At 44.8% G+C, this 17,120-nt stretch overlaps 1 protein-coding gene across 3 annotated transcripts in view; it reads left to right on the forward strand.

Annotated features, from left to right (window-relative positions):
• The first annotated feature begins 6,148 nt into the window (after window positions 1-6,148).
• Window positions 6,149-17,120, forward strand: part of gal3st3 (galactose-3-O-sulfotransferase 3) — a 32,095-nt gene continuing 21,123 nt past the window's right edge. For all 3 annotated transcript variants that reach the window (XR_011179375.1, XM_069172131.1, XM_069172129.1), the window contains exon 1: window positions 6,149-6,532. The gene's annotated coding sequence lies outside the window, so the exon portion shown is untranslated. The remainder of the gene's footprint in view (window positions 6,533-17,120) is intronic.

Below are 17,120 nucleotides of genomic sequence, written 5' to 3' on the forward strand. Positions count from 1 at the left end.
TGCCGCCAAGCGTCGATCTCCTGTTACTGCAGCTTCCTGTCCTGATTTAAGAGGAATTACAATCGGATCTTCGGCTTTACTGAGAAATATGTGAGATATTTTTCTTTATTCAAATCCTCACAAATTAGAAAATGGATCTTTTACTCAATTTAAGTAAAAGTAGCATCAATAAAATTACTTTTCCCACCAAAATGACTTAATAAACCAAAGATAAGATGAGGCCTGCAGCTCAATTACACAGTCGGTACATTGTTTTATATTGAAGTATGTCAATGTGGAGCTAATTTTAACCTCCCTGGTGAATTGTTCGGTATTTCTAATTTATATATAATATTTTTTTAGCTGATTAGTGTATGTAAAAATCATAATCTGCAAAATAACTGGCAAAAATAGCACATTAATATTTGTAGAGGAGCAAAACGTCAAAGATTTGCTTGTAAAGTATGAAGTGGCATTAATTGAGACACCAAAATAAGGTCCAAGTACCTACATGTGAGGTGTATTGATAGGGAAAATGTAGTGTATCTCCAAACTGCAGAAACTTATATAAAGTTTAAGCTACTTCACATTACCTTTTTTTTAAATAATCTAATCATTTTTAAAAGTTTCAATTCAAATCAAAAGGAGCATCTGAACATTTAACTTACCTGAAAATCTAAAAATGTACACGGGAACTTTGTTTAAGAGGCTTTTTTTCTCCAAATGTAACAGTCCAGATTCCTACAGACAATACAACGATGATGTAACTTTGTCAGAACAAGCAGATACTTTTGACCTGCTTACTGTATTTGATTGTGATGACCGATGTGGATAAAACCTTATATAATATTAGATTATTATGATGTCAAAGTACTTTGTTATGAAAAGTCATTTGAGAAACAATTGAGAAACAATTTCCAGATAAAATAACCAAACAAGATCCAATAAAAAGGTATTTTATCATATCTACATAAATGACCAGTTTCTGACATGCACTTGTGCAGCAGGAGACAGTTAATGGATATATCTCCCTCTGTGATTTCTATAATCTCATATTCATATGATCACACCACGTATGTTTTAAATCCCTTTAAGCTGATTTTCATTCTGTAGTGAAACGAGTCTAAGCTCGAGGCACGGTCACCGGGAGCAAAGCGGCATCAAAGCGTATTAAAAGGGGCCAAATCGTGCAAAACGCTGACAAGACAATTATGTGGAAATAATACAGTGGACGGTGTGTGTGATGTGTTTTTTCTTCATCAGGGTCAGACTGAGGGAGGAGGACGAGGAGGAGGAGGGGGGGGGGATTGTAGCTTATGGATGAAGCTATAAGCACCACGAAGGTTGTCGGCAGTAATGGAAGATTGCTTCGTGCAGTTCAATTTCATAAAGTGTATAGATTATTGTTACACCGTGGATCTGCAGATTAAAATGGTATGGGAGAGACCACCGCTAAGCTGATGAAGAGGAGGCCACTGTGTGTGTGTGTGTGTGTGTGTGTGTGTGTGTGTGTGTGTGTGTGTGTGTGTGTGTGTGTGTGTGTGTGTGTGTGTGTGCGTGTGTGCGTGTGCATCGATACGTTCCTGTCATACCTCTTGGCATCTTTCCTGATATCAAAGATAAACCACAGGAGATTGCACATGAGCGTGATGTGGTGGGAAAAAGAAAAAAAGAAAAAGAAATTGGGTCACAAGTCTAAAATAAAAAGAAGTCAAACTTCCTCTGACTAAATTTGGGTTGATACGTACAGAGAGCGACACACATTCTGCAGCGGAGCGCGGGCGCTCGTCCGCGACGTTATGTCGATCCAGAAAAAAAAAATAGGAGAGGGGAGAGGGGCAGGGAAGGGGGGGGGGGGGTCCGTCGTCACGTCAAAACAACACCGAGCGGCCGGTGTTCGACACAGAAGGAAGTGGAGTGGCAGCTCAGTCGGACACACAGCCTCTTCTGTGCGCGGTGGCTCATTGGCTTTGACCTTTGACCCCGCGCTGAGTAATATGACCGCAGGCTTTAAAAGGGCTGAGCCAGTGTGTGCCAGGCTCACAAACACACGTGCACAGCGCCCACACACAGCAGCGGCTAATTTATTCAGTAAATGGGAAACTGCTTAAAACCTTTGGCCTCGTGTTGATCCTCAACACTGAGCTCTCAAAGGAGCGAAGGGAGAGCTGCAGTGACACCTGAGCCTGAGGTAGTGTGGTGGTGGTGGTGGTGGTGGGGTGGGGGGTGGGGGTTATTAACACACATGTACATGCAGAAACAAGAGAGGTTGAAAAGTGGCGTGAAACCTAATCACATACTGAATGCCGTCCAGAGCGAGAGAGTGACAGAGGAACCGAAGACGAGGAGTGAAACGGGGAGAAAACAGTGGAAAGGAGGAAGATGGGAGGAGGGCCGAGCAAACGAGAGAAAGAAGTCGACAAAGAGGAGTGTGTGACCGTGTTCGTTGGGGCAGCGGAAAAGCAGCGCTGACAGGAAGCGTTGACAGACCTTTTACAGAACAGTAGAGGTTTTATCTGTACTAATAAACGAGGCACTATATACCCCGAAACCTCCTCTTCCTCCCGCCCCGTTAGAACTGACCTGGAGTCTGTTATATTTTCCTCATTAAATACTTCAAGAGGGGTGAAGCGGCTCTTGTTTCGGCACGGAGGGGGAGTGTGTGTGTGTGTGTGGGGGGGGGGGGGGGGGGGGGGGGGGCAAGTAAGCGCAACTTTATTTTTAGAGCAGGGGAAGATTCAATGTCGTCCAGCAGAGGAGCAACCGGAGGACCGGAGGGACGAACCAATTGCGTCCGAGCAAAACAGCTCGAACAATCACATCCAGTTGGAAATACGAACGCAAAAACACGAGTTCATCCAGCGCTCGGTAGAGAAGGAAGGTTTCCTGTCTGAGTTGTTGGAGCACGTCTTTGGCTAAATTTACTGAAGGAGCTTAAAAGCAGCAATATTTCAGGTAACTTTTGGTGAAACCATGAAGGTTTTGTGCCGGATGATGTGTTAAATTCAAAGTTCATTATCTAAACTTCACATCTCGACCTTCAGCGAAGAAGCAGAGTTTTGTTGTTTTTCAGCTCGTTGAACTGTTTTAAGTTCAAATCAGGTTTTGAAGAAGTTCAATAAGCTTAGTTGCGTAACTCTGTCAACCCACACAAGAGCATTTGATCCATCATGTAATATATAAAATATGCGACCGATCCCAAAAAGAATCAAACCGGTGATCCTGGTCCAGCAACAGCGTCCACAACCTCATGACGGCTGAATTATTCAGCTCCAGAGAGGAGGAGCGGCGGGGCCCTGTTAGCAGCGCCGGGACCCCGCAGAGGTCAAAGTAATGTCACAGCCCGGCCACGGTGCTCTCCACGTCCGCTGATTGCAGCCCTGACAGCTCAAATGGAAGATGAAGCGAAGCGTGTCCGGGAGGACGGCGTCAGACAGCGGCGCCCCCGCCTCGGAGAGCGGACCGAGAGCAGTGGGCCATGTTTGGACCAAAAATAAAAAACGGCACAGTCTGACTTTGTCCTGGCTTCACTTCGTTTCAGGCCTCGGGACAAAATACAGCCTGTGACATTCACACGTCTGGGAAAATGACAGACATTTGCTTTGGATTTTGTAATTTTGTTTATCTAGAAGGTTCTTTCTTGAAACACAGCGGACGAGAAACTTTTTAATCAAAATCTGGAGTACGGCAATCGATCAGGCTCTTGGTGAAAGTCAGGAGGATAAGATACTCGCATGTTTGCCTGATTCTTGTCTCTATAAGTCATAAAATGTATTGCTTTGGATGTAAAAACCTGATGAGTGAAGTTTTAATGAAAAAGATTGATGACAAACGACCTGTTGCATCAAAGGAAATAATTCATAAAATAATCATTTGTATATGTACGTTTCTGAAGCGCCTGTCCTCGCTTTTTAAAATCGAATCAAGCACGAAGCGGGAGAGGAAACAAAAGAACGCATCCAATCAATGAGAAAACAGCCCCTTAAACTAATATTGTCTATTCAGCACGGAGGCGTCATGCATTATTGCTGAGCCACAACCAAGGCTAAAGAACGATGATCAGGCCGGCGGGGGGGTTTAACAAGCCGCGGACAAACACTCCAGCTCATCACGAAGAGGATCAATAGGACGAAGAGACAGCACTGCCTGTTTCTTTACCAAGAATAATAAACCATATGGAGGAGGCAATCAAACACAACGGCTCATTCAATCATTGTACACCCCAGAGTCCACGTCGTTACTCAGTCTGGTCTGTCGCCACCCGACGAGCATCACACACACACACACACACACACACACACACACACACACACATACACACACACACCCCCGGCTGGAAAAACATCTCGTAAATTACAGGGGACGCAACACCGAGATCAAAAAAGTAGTGGGATTTAATAGGAGGTAAAAAGCCAGAGAGCCGGAGAGCACAATCAGGTCACCAGCTATACATTTCAAGTAGGCTCATTAATAGAGTCTACTGGAACTCTCAAAAGTTCTGAAAAATAAAACAACTACAAAGTAAAGTCTTCTTAAACTTGCAGTAACTCACCTGAGTTACTTTGGAAGTAAAAAACACAGAATGACAGAGAAAAAAGGGACAAATTGACCCGCCTTACAAACGCAGATGAGTCTGAAGCTACCGACTGTTGAAGGGAGACACAGTTTGGGTCCTGATTCGTGGAAAAAAAAGAAAAGGCAGTAAAGCGCACTGCAGAGACCTTTTAAAAAGAATTTTATTCAATAATGTTTGGAGCTGACTAGAAACGAGAAGTGAAGTAGACGCAGGACTATGAAAGAGGAAGACGAAGATCCTCCGCCAGACTCGACTCGAGGGAGTCGCGACGGTGTCTGAAACCCTCGAGGCCGCCGGCTGAGAGACATTTAAAGGGATACTCGTGCAAATTAGTGTTGGACTTCTATAAAGTTGGGAGACGTTGTTTAAAAAAAGCAATATGCATAACTTTCTAAAGTTAGCAAGAAAGGCCAAGATATCTTGACCTTTAGTCCCGACTAACTTTCGGTTGAACTTTGGAAAACACCGGATCCTACAATTCTGCAGTTACCAGACGAGTTTGTAGTTCAAGAAAATCTTGTACCCAAACCAACATGACCCTGATATACTCGCAGGTTGCTTCAGTAAATTGCCCAAAATTATATTTGTTTACGATCAAATGGCAAAGCCTTCCTGTTTGCCAGGAGCAGGGGAAGATGAAGAGCCACGAGATTTTCCAAGGGAGGAGGTCAGAGCGGCTGTAGGGGTCAACCAAACGTCCGACTTTGACCTCCGTTAACCAGAACCGAGTGGTTCTGATTAAAACCACAACGACGAAGGTCCCATCAACTAACGATAGTAACCAAAGCGGGGATATTTCTCCAGACCTAAGCCAGTATTACTGTGCATAAATTGAAGCAAAACCTCATTAAGCCACAAACCGGATGGAGTTTTCAACAGGCCGAGAGATCTGCGATGGTTTTGGAGGGAACAGCTCACTTCTGAGCCTGGTTCTGGCTGAAGTTTCTGATTTTTGAATTGTTGGGTTCCTCTCTATAGTGTTGTAAGGTTCTGTTGAAGGACTTCACCACATGAACAGACTGCCTGCTGAAATCATAGAAAAGAAAACCATGTTAATGCTTCCATCCTTGGAAATGAGTGTCCCCAGTAATACCAAACCCTCTGTTGTTTACGAAAAGGATACGACTAATGCATGAGGGAGACCCCATGGCTGGGTTCTCCTATAGGTCCATGAATCACTAAACAAATCCCTGCTGGCTTTAAATTTACATACCAGCTCTGTGTCAAGTTCCACTTCAGATTTAAATGAGCTTTACTGGCATGAAAGATGCCTTCATACTGAAGCGCAGCACAGTGGCCAGAAACTACTTGGCTCAGCACTTTGGGAGCATGACTCATTATTGTGAGTGACATCGATAACCCGGACTACAATGGCGCTTCGTGCAAATGTGATGGACAGAAGTCCAGTAACATGAAGAGTTACAGCTGTAAGTGGCTTTCCGTTAAGATTGGCCATGCGCGTTAATGTGTGTGTGTGTGTGTGTGTGTGTGTGGACCATATGTGTTCGCTGAGCGTGCGTGCGAGAGAGAGAGGGGGGGGGGGCAGAGGGGGAGAGAGAGAGGGGGGGGGCAGAGGGGGAGAGAGAGAGAGAGAGAGAGAGAGAGAGACACGTAACCGTCCCCCGTTTTGTTGCACGAGGAGTCGCGAGGAGCCTCCGCTGACAGACAGCAGATCTGCCGTCTCACCGACTGCGACACCTGAACAGCCACCAAACACCACCGACAAAGCACACACATGAAGGAGAGCCGGCTGGAGAGATGAGGAGGAGGAGGATCGGAGGCTTTAATAGAAAATAGAGGAGACGAGACGAGAAGAAGAAAGGGAGAAAAAAAAAAAAAAAAGAAAGAGGAGAAGGAGAGTGGAGAGGAGGAGCGGGCAGCAAGGCAGCCGGCTGGCCGGGACATCGCAGATCGTGCTCGGAGAGAAATCACCGCCACCAACCGTCACATCACATCACAGCTCCCGAGATGACAAAGGTGGGTAACGGTGTTGCTCCCATTGTGTAACAGCATCCCTGTCCTACATGGCCGCTTTAATCCCCGTAGAAGAGTAGTAGTAGACGTGGTGTCTGGCGTGCTGTTTAAAAAAAAACACACAACAAACGGGGCCGGTGTGGCACGAGAGGGGGCATTTAGAGCCGTTTATGTTTGTTTCTATTGTGTCGGTGCTCCGCTTCTCTTCCACCCCCCCTCCCCTCCCTCCTCTCCTCCGTGCACCGCGGCGGGGACAATTACGCACGGATTGCCGCGCCGTTTCAATAAAAAGAAGCGGATTTATGGACGCCGGGTGACACTTTTTCCTCAGGAAATTGTATTCACAGCCGACATGTGTGCCATTTGGAGATGCGCGGCGGAGTGATTTCATCCCCAAAAATCTAATCTGATCTGGCCCACATTTGGCGGTGTGAGACCTCTTGAGGAGATTTTATTTTGTATGTTCATGTCCCGTAACAAGCGTCGTGTGTGTTGTGGCGATGAGGAGGGGGGGGGGGGGGGGGGTTATCGCGATCGTCTCCTTGAGCGCCCGCGGCTTGTCGGGATGATTGATTTCGCCCGTTCAATCAGATTAAGAGTGTGTGAACACCTATGGCGGCAAATTAATTAAACTGCATGCGAAGATAAACCGCGCGACATTATCAGCGCAGGACCTCTCCGTGCACCCGGTGGAGAGGAGGGCGACGATTAATGACAAACTATTTATATCTGGGAGCTTTTATTGAATGTAGTCTGGGGCTTATAGCGCCAAACTGTTGCACGTGTGCGGGTTCAATATTTTCCAATAGCAGGTTTGGTTTCCATGAGTTGATTGGTTTATTATTGGATGGTAAATTGGCAGAAGTTTTTTTTTTTTTTTTCCATCTGCTCTCTTTACAAGATCAATGATATACTTCGTGGAGTCTATCAGGTCTGCAGTTTGCAGCAGATGAGGCAGCCTTGAGTCAAGAGTCCTGTGATCACTGCAAGACGAAAACAGACAGCGAAGTCAAATCTGCTTTGAGCACGACATAAATGGGCTTTTAATTATTAATAGGCAATTTGCAGAAAATTATGGAAAACCATCTAATCAAATCAGATCAATCTCACCATTTCTGACAAAGAAGTCCACCTGAGAATCTTTTGGTCAGAAAACCAACAAAAAACCAACAACCAGGAAGAGCATCAGAAACGGTGTCCCTCTCCCAGCTCAGTCATACAAGGCAATAGTTGCACTATTTATTAATAATTGAAGTCATTTATTAAGGTGAAAAATGTGCTGCTTCCAGCCCATCAGATATAAAAATGTGCTCCTTTTCTTTGTAAGTTTTATGTCTTTTGGTTTTCGGCTGCCATTCAGACAAGATAAAGAAATTTAAAAGGCACCACTTAAAAGGATTCAGGAAACTGTGACGGTACTTCTATCTTGTTCCTAATTATTCTTGTATTTTCCATGTTGGATGGACCGAAAGAAAACCTTCGACATGACCATTTATTAACTGAGAGATATTCAAAAGAATTCGATCTGAGCATAACTTCGGCGGTGAGGGAGGGGGGGGGGGGATGTGGTCACTTTTTCTGCATCAGTCAGTCTGAGGTCTTGTCTGTCTGTCTCCTCTGCATTTTCAGGAAGTAGGTTAAGTGCAAGGGGAGGTGACTTAATAAACCCTTTCGTGGCAGGTCATTTACAAGCACAGACCTGAAAAGGTCTCCCCCCCCCCTTCCTGGCATGTCCACAAGGAAGGCACAAGACCTAGTGATTAATGTGAGCTCTGTTTAGAGAACAGCAATGCAGGGAATAACAATAGGGGAAGTGTGTGTGTGTGTGTGTGGGGGGGGGGGGTCAGACAGTGACACACACACACACACACACACACACACACACACACACACACACACACACTTGTAAATAGATGCTCAGTCACAAAACACGCAAGTACACAATGCCTCAAAAAAACAAAAATAAAAGTCAATATGATTAAGTGGTGTTGACGTGGATTCACTGCCTGGTTGTGTTAAACCACATCACAAGAGTCTTTTTAGACGGAGGGTGCCCTTTAAAGGCCGGCGCTCTGAGAAAGGAATTTATTTATACAGTATTAGACGATGATATACGGCTCTGTGGCTGCTCGCTCCAGTGTCCCCCGAAAATGGTGGTGTTCGGGCCCCGAGCCAAAGAAACAGCACTTGTTTACTGCTTCTCCGGAAGGGAAAAGACACTCAGACATGTTGGTATGTAGCAGAGAGTCCTCCGTTTGTCCCGAGTCGGCCGGTTTGACGTAAAGTCGGAAGGTTTGCAGGTTCGGAAGCCAGAAAATGTCCAAGGGGCCTTTAAGCAATAGATCCGGACCCCTTTTTACACACTTGTTTCGGGAAAGTAGTCAAATTAGTTTTACATCCTGCAGTACAACGCAAGTTCTTAAATTTTGCTATTTGGGAGTCAGAGTAAACCTAAGACACACATAGATGATGCATTCATCGATTAATCAATCAACTGTTGATGTTTTTTTGTCACTTATTGGGTAAATATTCCCTCCAAAAAACTCAGCTTCTGGAAAATACTCGATTTTCTCTGTGACGTTATTATAAATCAAGTAACAATTACTTTCATTATTTAATAAATTCTTTCTGCATTGTTGATGAATTGTTTAGTTTAGCCTTCATAACTTCCCAAAGCCTCAGGCGGCATCTTCTAATCGCTTATTTTGTCCGACCAGCAGCCTCCAAACCCAAAGATCTTTAAGTTCCAACAGATTAAAAAGAGAAAAACAACAAACTCCTTCTTTTGAGAATCTCAAGTTGGAAAAAGTTTTATGTTTTTGCCAGAAAATAATTAAAACTTCTAATTGATTTATTGTCTGTCAGTCATCTTATCTTCTGATTAATCATCACTTTTGTGATAAGCATTGATTTGAACCTTTTACAGGTAAAAATAATTGATCCATAATAATGACATTCAGCTTCAAACACTTTCTTTTTTTGAACCATCCGGATGATTTCTTTTACAAATCCTGACAGAATCAGTCTTTTAATTCACCTTGATTTGTTATTTAACCTTTAATCAACCTGCCAAGCCAACCAAAGGGAAATGCTTACTTGTGATAACGAGACGTGACAAGAAGCAAAAAAAAAAGAAAAAGAAAAAACGCTCCCAGATGGTGATTTTTTTGGAGAAAAGACAGGCAGCATTTTTCAACAGAAAGCAGAACAGTGACAGAGAAGCTTTGAGGTGGAGGGACAGAGCTCAGCCTCGCCTGAGAACTTTGCACACAGGGGGAAAAAAAACAAAACAGCAAATGATAGAAAATCATACAGGAGCACAGATGGTGGCTGTTGTTTCTTCTCCGTGCAGTTGGTGTTGACAGGAAGTGCACATGCGTCGGGGTACGGCGTGTTGCAGCGGGTCGCCGACGACCAGCAGATCCTCTTGATGTGTATTAGCCGAGGTCGTGACCGGTGTTTAAGATGGACCGGGAGCCCGGAGTGATTAGAGCGCTTGTGATTAAAAATTTACTTGTGGGCATCTCAGCTCACCGCAGAGAACTAGGGGAATGTGTGTGTGTATTGGTGTGTGTGTGTGTGTGTGTGTGTGTGTGTGTGTGTGTGTGTGTGTGTGTGTGTGTGTGTGTGTGTGTGTGTTAGCATTTATTCTGCAACGTGTGGATGTGAGCCTCAGCGAGATTAATGCTCCATGTTAACAAACCTCTTGGTTTGACCCTGGCTAGCCTGCAACAGCACACACACACACACACACACACACACACACACACACACACACACACACACACACACACACACACACACACACACACACACAACACACACAAACAAACATTGAACACAGGCCAACTTTCAGCCACTTTGATTCATTAGTGCAAAGGTGCATTTTCTCCTCATTGTGGCTCGGGACCAAATTGATTTTGATGTGCAGGCGAGCTCGTGCGTGCCCGGCGGACAAATGCAGCCTACTTTCAGATTAGAGGTGATGTGTGTAGAGTTGCCTCTTTACCGCCGCTGCTGCTGCCGCACATCATCGGGTCACATGGATTCCCCAGAAGAGACGTTGAAACTCGTTTCTGACTCGTTGGCGAACGAGCAAATTTACCGTGTTTTTCGCATTTTGGGGAAAAATTAATTCAAAAAGTGCTCTTTATCTCGTCAAAAATAGGCTTTTATAAGTGGCGGGCCGTACTGTTTGGTTGCGACTGCAGCTGCCGGTGCCAGATGAAGACAGATGGACTAGGGTTTTGTCGGGGTCCGGGCCCGGCTCCAGGGAGCTGCCCTTGGTGCGAACGTTTTCATCTACTTGTAGATGTCCAATAGCCAGATTCCAGCAGCTCCTGGATTAAAATGGTCTGGCCAGGAAGATTATAGGAGCAAAGTCCTGTATCTGGACAGCCCCGCTGTTCCACACGACACGTAAGGGCATTATTTAGTGCGTTTCGGTTTGCTTGCTGCTGCCGGACAAACGTCTGTGTCGCAGAGTCCTCGCGAGGTCACCTGAACTCAAAGACCTCATTGAAAGACTCGCTGCTCTTCTGATTTCTGGAAGGTGTTCTTACTCGGTGATCTCAATACTACTGTAAATAATCTGATTCAATTTCACAAAAGATTTATTTGTTAGGTCAGTTTTTTTTAAGAAAATATGTGATGCTGTGATGTTGTGAGATTTTTTTTTGTGTCAAAAAGGGACAAAATGAGGTAAAACACTTTTTTTTTTAAGGAATATTAGCAAACATGAATCTATTAAATATCAAATTATGACGACATTGGTTCTTGGGTTTTTCATAATAATGAATGAATTGAAGACTGACCCATTAATCTTACTTAAAATCTTGTTTTGATAGAGGCTGTATACTTTATAAACATAAAGTATACAGCCTCTATGTTGTACATTTACCAAAACCAGAAAAAGTCTACAGAATGTCAAACTGTAGTTCAGAAAATTATTTTAACCTAAAAACCATGCAGAGGAGGTGCATGTGTGTTTTAATTCCCGTGCGGAATAGTTTAGGGCAGAATGCTGTTTAACTTCCCTGAGAGGCAAAATGCAGGGCTAAAACCCCTCATCCAGCAGCTGCTGATGCTCTTTAAGCTAATATCTGAGGTAATATTAGACGCTGTCACATCTCATATAATCACAGAGACTCGCGCACATCAAAAAAATTCATTAAAAAAAAAAGAAAACAAGGATTATGGCGTCAAAATTAATTCTTGATGTCAGAAACAGCAGATTCAACACGAGGTCCATGTTCTTCTTGCTGTCACCTACAATACCACATCGACTAGGCGAGCTGCCTGTGATGAGGAAGATCATGTAACATGACTGAAAGCTCTTGAAGAACTCCTAAATGGACCTCTGGGTGAGATCGTTTTTCTCAACAAACCATCACACCAGGCACGATTGTAACTATTACTTCCAACCAAGTTATGATTAAAGCACTTACTCTGATTAACATAATCAGATTTTTCCAGAACTCTTCCCGTAATCCGATTTTTGCTTCCAGTGGGATTTGACGTGAACTCCTGGCATGAACACAAACCCCGATGTCGTGTTTCTGAACCGGTCTCTAATCTCCCGCTTCTTGGGTTTCTCTCAGTCGTATCCCACCCGAGGTCCGGTTGGCATGCCGACGCACCGCGACCACGGCGCTGATCACAAGAGTTGGCCGTTGCATTTACGTCGGAGCGGTCCGGTTCCCATGACCCTCCGAGGAAACACTAGCCCCCCTCCCAGAGGGGAGAAAGACAAGGCCTATACCGCACAGAAAGCCACATCAAACAAAGCACAAACGTCCAGAGGAACAAATGATCCCGGTCGGCGGGAACACACCGCGCCGCCTATCAAACTCCAGAGTCCGTAACAACGCGCCATCCGATACGTTATCTATAGAATCAGTCGCACAGAATCAGCCGGAAACCAGATACTCCGAACCGTATATCACTTTTCAGCTCCTGAGTCATCAGTGAAATCCAAGTGCAATGTACGATCAGGGACTTTTTGACAGTGCATTCCCCTTTTGCTGAAATTCTCCAACCTGAGCTTCCTTTCCATCGGATTGCATCATGTTACTTCATATTCAATAGCCTGCGAGGAGAAAGTGGAAACACGCAGACAGAGATGAATACAGGGAACCTTCCAGGCCTGAACCAAGAATAATGAGTTGCTATTTATCGCTGAACAATCTCATAGTTAGAAGATGATGATGATTCATTTGGAGTTGAAGTCGATGCTCATACTTTGATTTATTTAACCAATGACAGGATTTTACCTCAAAGTAAATAAAAGATTGAATAATTTGTTTTTCATTTCTTATTTTCGGTGAGAAACACATTTCTCGCGGTCGGAGTTTTGTTCCGTTTCCTTCCCTTTCTTTCAACCCCTGAAACGATACGTTTGCCCTAAAAAAATAAAAACCCAGGAGGAACTTAATGAGTGCGCTGAGCTGCCCAGGCAGGCGAGTAAAAGCCTCCGTGAAGTGTGAAAGGTGTTTCCCCCCCCAGAGTCGTAGGAACCCTGTCAGGGTCAGTTAGCGGCAGACTTTACCCGGCCTGCCCCCCTCTCACCTGTGTGTGTTGTTACTGTTGAGTTTATGAGGTCAGCTTCTCTGGGCACACGGGACTTTATTTATTCATACTCTGTGTGCACATACGTGTGTGTGTGTGTGTGTGTGTGTGTGTGTGTGTGTGTGTGTGTGTGTGTGTGTGTGTGTGTGTGTGTGTGTGTGTGTGTGTGTGTGTGTGTGTGTGTGTGTGTGTGGAGGGGGTGGCGCAGAGGGCACCCGCCCCTTTGGGGATTTGAGTCTGGCCCCTTAATTAATCCGTTTTCTGGCCGGAGGATCTCTGTTATCGGGCCATTACAGAGGAGCTGGCTGCGTTGGAACAGCATGAACCCAAAGAGCAGAACACAGGTACACAAACGCACACACGCACGCACGCACGCACGCACACACACACACACACACACACACACACACACACACACACACACACACAGATAGAAACGACAGCAGATGATCAAACCTGCAAGAAGGACTATAGTTGAACTGATTTTTGTAAAGTTATTCCCCAAACTCTTCAGTTCGCAGGCCGGCATCCCGGTTCAACCTCAACCTCAACCTGCCGTACGTATTACCCTCTGCTCGGTTTTATTTCTGACATTTTGAAGGCAATAACTTATACAGTGCATCCGGAAAGTATTCACAGCGCTTCACTTCTTCCACATTTTGTTATATTACAGCCTTATTCCAAAATGGATTAAATTCATTTTTTCCCTCAAAATTCTACACACAATACCCCATAATGACAATGTGAAATACATTTTTTTTGAAATTTTTGCAAATCTATTAAAAATCAAAAACAAAAAAATCACATGTACATAAGTATTCACAGCCTTTACCATGACACTCAAAATTGAGCTCAGGTGCATCCTGTTTCCACTGATCATCCTTGAGATGTTTCTACAACTTGATTGGAGTCCACCTGGTAAATTCAGTTGATTGGATATGATTTGGAAAGACACACACCGTCTATATAAGGTCCCACAGTTGACATGTCAGAGCACAAAACAAGCCATGAAGTCCAAGGAATTGTCTGTAGACATCCGAGACAGGATTGTATCGAGGCACAGATCTGGAGAAGGGTACAGAAAAATGTCTGCAGCATTGAAGGTCCCAATGAGCACAGTGGCCTCCATCATCCGTAAATGGAAGAAGTTTGGAACCACTAGGACTCTTCCTAGAGTTGTCCGCCCGACCAAACTGAGCGATCGGGGGGTAAGGGCCTTAGTCAGGGAGGTGACCAAGAACCCGATGGTCACTCTGACAGAGCTCCAACGTTGCTCTGTGAAGAGAGGAGAACCTTCCAGAAGGACAACCATCTCTGCAGCACTCCACCAAGCAGGCCTGTATGGTAGAGTGGCCAGACGGAAGACACTCCTCAGTAAAAGGCACATGACAGCCCGCCTGGAGTTTACCAAAAGGCACCTGAAGGACTGTCAGACCATGAGAAACTAAATTCTCTGGTCTGATGAAACAAAGATTGAACTCTTTGGCCTGAATGCCAAGCATCATGTTTGGAGGAAACCAGGCACTGCTCATCACCTGGCCAATACCATCTCTACGGTGAAGCATGGTGGTGGCAGCATCATGCTGTGGGGATGTTTTTCAGCGGCAGGAACTGGGAGACTAGTCAGGATGGAGGGAAAGATGAATGCAGCGATGTACAGAGACATCCTTGATGAAAACCTTCTCCAGAGCGCTCTGGACCTCAGACTGGGGCGAAGTTTCATCTTTCAACAGGACAGCGACCCGAAGCGCACAGCCAAGATAACAAAGGAATGGCTTCGGGACAACTCTGTGAATGTCTTTGAGAGGCCCAGGCAGAGCCCAGACTTGAACCCGATTGAACATCTCTGGAGAGATCTGAAAATGGCTGAGCACCGACGCTCCCCATTCAACCTGATGGAGCTTGAGAGGTCCTGCAAAGAAGAACGGGAGAAACTGCCCAAGAATAGGTGTGCCAAGCTTATAGCATCATACTCAAAAAGACTTGAGGCTGTAATTTCTGCCAAAGGTGCTTCAACAAAGTATTGAGCAAAGGCTGTGAATGCTTATGTACATGTTATATTTTCATTCTTTATTTTTAATAGATTTGCAAAAATTTTAAACAAACTATTTTCACTTTGTCATTATGGGATATTGCGTGTAGAATTTTGAGGGAAAAAATGAATTTAATCCATTTTGGAATAAGGCTGTAACATAACAAAATGTGTAAAAAGTGAAGCGCTGTGAATACTTTCCAGATGCACTGTACATTACCTCATAACATGTGCGTCTGACCTTTTGTCCGATTTACTCCGTGACTGATCCTCCGTCCACTCGTTGTAGCACTGCTCCAGCTGCACTTTGATGAGTTATGTTTGGAATGAAATATCCATTTAAAAAAAAAAAGAAAAGAACAAATCTTCTTTTGAACCGTAATCACCATCTGCATATTCAACCTAAGATTCATCTTCAAATTGACCAAACCAATGATTGATTTCATCTCATAGTTTCCGTAGCAAGCTTTAATCTTTTTTTGTTTTATTAGTTTTGCCTTCAAATGTGTGTTTGTCATCTCACAATGATCTACTTCCTGTCCAGTATGTTAAAACATCGGCAGAAACCAAAATTTAAATCCAATATTTTCACACATTGTGCCCTTCGACTCTCCTTCTTCTTTCACTTCTAAAGCTCAACCTTGTAGAAAATTCAAGTCCAAATCTAAAACCGAGCTTCAACCCCTCAAACTGCCCTTCACAGCGGCGAGGACCGTCCATCCCAGAATGTCCTTTCCAACGATGTCCTAAAAAAAAAACCCACCTCAGTCCTCACAAAGCTAGAAGAACAAGAGCACCGACACACACACACACACACACACACACACACACACACACACACACACACACACACACACACACACACACACACAAATGAGAGTGAGCGTGGCACAGAAACACAGTAAATACAGGTGTGCAAGCAAAACGCACACATGCATACCAACATGCAGCCAAAACACAGGGAGGCAGTGCACACACACACACACACACACACACACACACACACACACACACACACACACACACACACACACACACACACACACAAAGATGTGGACATCAAAGCATGCTCATATAACCCCAGCGATCCATACCCTCAGTCTTTCTGTCAAAAACAAATGTCTTCTTGGTGTTCGGTTGGGATGCTCGAGCGGCGTGTGAAATCTGATTACAGCCTCACAGCTTCGCTCAGCAGCGGGGGTAGGAGGGTTGAGGAGGAGGAGGGGAGGGGGGGGGCATCGTTGCTGCTGCCGCCGCCTCGCACGCCCCGTCTGTCTGCTCCCTCCTCCCGATATTCCTCTTCCCCTCCGCGGGTCTCTTTCTGCATCACTACTCGGTATAATGGCGCTCCTGTCTGGCCCAGCGGTGAGACAGACTCTCCCGCGGCTGGCAAAGGTCACGCGTCGGATCCCGGCAAACGGCCGTGACGTGTGCGTCCGCTCAGGTGCTTTGAAGGTAAAAGTTTTGAAAGGAAAAACAAAAATGCTCCAAATCAGGCCACGTCGCATCAGAGATTTAGTGTGTTTATTCCAGAGGATCCTGTTTACTCACCACGGATACAGTCTGGGTTGGGGTGGGAGGAAACATCCAGTTTTGCTGCCTGAGGAACAAATATTTACAGTTAGCTTTTGTTTTTGAAGGCATGTGCTGAGGTAGCTGGGAATTGAAAAAAAAATGGTTTCCATTTGGGAACGTCCCATTCCGGAGATAAGAGGGTTAACATCAGGACAACAAGCCAGGCAACATGGCCCGCCCCTGGGAAATCTGCTCTATTTCTGCTGTCAGAACAGAAAAATATTGGAATCTATATAAACCAACAGAGACATAATTAACCTCAGGAGGTCAACATTATTTAAAATCCATTTCTACATGCTTTGATGAATTGCTGTTTTTCCGTTAACCCGAGTCGGGCTAATTCACTGAGAACATTTCTTCATTTCACCACAAACGCTGACGCATCAAAACTACTCCTCGAAGCTCTCTAGCTGGCTA

Source organism: Embiotoca jacksoni, unplaced genomic scaffold, assembly GCF_022577435.1.
Source record: "Embiotoca jacksoni isolate LCO1_2020_lvr unplaced genomic scaffold, fEmbJac1.0.p SCAF_51, whole genome shotgun sequence".
Classification (NCBI taxonomy): domain Eukaryota; kingdom Metazoa; phylum Chordata; class Actinopteri; family Embiotocidae; genus Embiotoca; species Embiotoca jacksoni.